General features: G+C 43.5%; 1 non-coding gene across 1 annotated transcript; it reads right to left on the reverse strand.

The window, feature by feature from the left end:
• Positions 1 to 274: 274 nt before the first annotated feature.
• Positions 275 to 345, reverse strand: trnag-ccc. The gene has a single exon. It is a non-coding gene; the product is annotated as a tRNA-Gly (tRNA).
• Positions 346 to 3,550: the final 3,205 nt, after the last annotated feature.

Here is a 3,550-nt window from a genome sequence, read left to right on the forward strand (position 1 = left end):
GCCCCAAAGTGCTCCCCCACTGACACCTCAGTCACCTGCCCTGCCTTATTTCCCAAGAGTAGGTCAAGTTTTGCACCTTCTCGAGTAGGTACATCCACACACTGAATCAGAAAATTTTCTTGTACACTCTTAACAAATTCCTCTCCATCTAAACCCTTAACACTACGGCAGTCCCAGTCAATGTTTGGAAAGTTAAAATCCCCTACCATAACTACCCTATTATTCTTACAGATAGGTGAGATCTCCTTACAAGTTTGTTTCTCAAAATAGTCAGTGTGCCGCCCGGGAATCGAACCCGGGTCGCAAGAATGGGAATCTTGCATGATACCACTACACCAGCGAAGCAAGAGAAAGGATGACAGAGAAAGGATGAATGTGACAAAAGGAGAGGCATATGATGGAGGGAGAGAGAGAAAAAGGGGAAGTGTGATAGAGAAAGAGAGAGTCAGAGATGGGGAGTGGGAAATACAACAGAATGAGGGTTGGAATGTGACAGGGAGGGGGCAATGTGACAGAGAGGGAGAAAGTGAATGTGAGAGAGAGAGGGGAATGTGACAGAGGGAGGGGAATGTTTCAGAGTGAGAGAAAAAGGGAGGAATTAACCTCCCAGAATGACTGGGTTGCATGTCTATTAGGAGAGCAACGCATCTGCATCATGTTCACATTTGGATTAGTAGAAGCAGTTTTAGTGTCAGTGAAAACTATGTTTGCCAAAGTCAAAGATTTTATTATTGAATGGGAGTGTGCTATAACAACCTCATGAGATCCCCTGACTCCTAAAAGCTTGTCCATCATCAACAAGGCACAGGTGAGAATTGTGTTGGGATATTCTGCACTCGCTTGGATAAGCAGTTCCAAAAACAATTAAGAAGCTCAACTCAACCCAAGAGCAGGGGAAACATGATGGCTCAGTGGTTAGAATTGATGCCTCACAGCGCCAGGGACACAACTGTCTGTGTGGAGTGGGCACATTTTTCCTGTTTCCGTGTGGGTTTCCTCCGGCTGCTCCAGTTTCCCCCCACACTCCAAAGATGTGCAGTTTGGGTGAATTGCTCATGCTAGATTTCCCATAGTGTCCAAGGATGTGTGGGCTAGGTGCATTAGTCATGGGAAATATAGGGTTACAGGGATAGAGTAGGGGTGTTGTGTCTGGGTGGGATGCTCCTCGGAAGATTGGTGTGGACTCAATGGGCTGAATGGCCTGCTTCCATACTGTAGGGATTCTGCAATGAATAAGAAACGTACGTCTATCATCTTAAATATTCACTCAAAACACCACTTGAGTTCACCACACCGACAGCAACCTCCAAATCAAGGCCATTGGCAAACTAGATGGACAAAAGCATCATGTGCATGGGAGTACCACCTCTTACAAATTCCCCTCCCAGACATACCTGAATTGTTAACACATCATTGTTCAAATACTTGGAACTCCATTTCTTACACTAGTCTGGGATCAATTACACCACAATGGCTTCTGCAGCTCAAGGAAATGGCTCATCACCACCACTTGAAGGGCAATTCAGAGTGAGCAATCAATGCTGACCTTGCCAGTGGCAATGTTGACTGAATAAAAGGATTGCAAATTGCCATTAACTTTAATTCAAACAAATTCAGCTGCATATTTTTAAAGTTGTGTTTGGCTCACCGGAATAAAATGTCACTTGTAGCAGGTGCCGTCTGGGTTCCTCTGGTAAACCTTGGGCAATCAGTTGAAGAATGAAAAATCATTCAACTTTGTTGGCTTTCAAACTGGCAAGATCAGGACAGGAATCATGTCATAGTCTTTTGTCTTGGACGGTTGCATTTATGTAAAGCATTTCATCGAACATGTAGTCAATTATTTTTTTCTGTTTCTTGGCTCCAGCACTACCTGCTACAGATTTGGAGGTGTGCGACAGGTCACAAAAAGCAGAAGATCACCACAGTCCATCTGACAGAGTGCAATGGTGAGATCAATAAGAGTGAAGTGCACCAGAGGGAGTTACATTGGAGAGTCAACCACAGGACGAAGTCTCCCCACATCTTGTGGTTTACAGAAGGAGGCTGAGTTTTCTTGAGCTCTCTGGAGACTGACGTCATGTCAGGAGCTGGTAATTGTCTGCAGCTTCCGAGGAAAATGTGTCTCAAAAAAGATGCACAACCTGCTGCAGCTAGCAGCCACACATTACCAGTAACTGTCTAAATGACCACAATCTTTAACTGTTTGCTTTTGGAACTTGGCAAGGCACTACTACATATATATTGAGGATCTTGCTGTCAAATGCAGATGAATGCATAAGGAAGATGATTAATGGATTGTTTGCCAAGGTCATGAAATTAATTACATTTTTCCACTGAAAAGAGAGTATGTGGACTCTCTGGCTAAATTCCCAAGTTGCGAGTGCCATTGAGATTGTTTTCCGCTGCACCCATCAATTATTTTTATAAACTACAAGAGCTATTCATTTATAAATGTGCAACCGCACCACATTCCTTGTGATCATGGCTGACTTTTGACATCAGTTTCCTGGCTGGTCCCCATTAGGAACCAATCACACTGACATGAAGATAGCAGAGAAGAGATTAGATTAGATTAGATTAGATTACAGTGTGGAAACAGGCCCTTCGGCCCAACAAGTCCACACCGACCCGCCGAAGCGAAACCCACCCATACCCCTACATTTACCCATTACCTAACACTACGGGCAATTTAGTATGGCCAATTCACCTGACCCTGCACATCTTTGTGACTGTGGGAGGAAACCGGAGCACCCGGAGGAAACCCACGCAGACACGGGGAGAACGTGCAAACTCCACACAGTCAGTCGCCTGAGTCGGGAATGAAGAGAAGGCAATGAAGGTGAGGCACTTGACCAGGTTATCCATTTGAATTGATGCTCCAAATGCTGGTGGTGCCCTGATATTATGGAGCTTCATCAGGTATGAGATATAACAAATGACAGACTGAGACCATTTTCTTTTCCTTTACAGGAAACAATTGTAGAGTCATATAGCACGAAAACAGACCCTTCGGTTCAACCAGTCCATGCTGATCATAATCCCAAACTAAACTAGTCCTACCAGTCTGCACTTGGCCCATAAACTTCCATATTCATGTATTTATCTAAATGTATTTTAAATGTTGTAACTGTATCTGCCTCCACAATTTCCTCTGGAAGTTCATTCCTCAGAGGAACCACTCTCTGTGGAAAACAATTGCCCCGTGTCTTTGTTAAATCTTTCTCCTCTCACTTTGCAGGTATGCCCCTTGTCCTGAAATCTCCCAGCTTAGGGAATAGATACCTGCCATTCATCTTATCTATATCAGTCCTTTAATCATTCATCTGCTCATTGAAAATCCTTCCAAGAACTCCCATTATGAATTGCCATTCATCATGAACTTGGAACACAAAGACAGGCAACATTTGGAAGTGGTGTTAATTAATTTATCACATTTTAAAAATGATGTGGAGGTGTTGGTGTTGGACTGGGATGGACAATGTTAAAAATTACACAACACCAGATTATAGTCCAACAGATTTATTTGGAAGTACAAACTTTCAAAGCG

The sequence above is a fragment of the Chiloscyllium plagiosum genome, chromosome 2, assembly GCF_004010195.1.
Source record: "Chiloscyllium plagiosum isolate BGI_BamShark_2017 chromosome 2, ASM401019v2, whole genome shotgun sequence".
NCBI lineage: Eukaryota > Metazoa > Chordata > Chondrichthyes > Orectolobiformes > Hemiscylliidae > Chiloscyllium > Chiloscyllium plagiosum.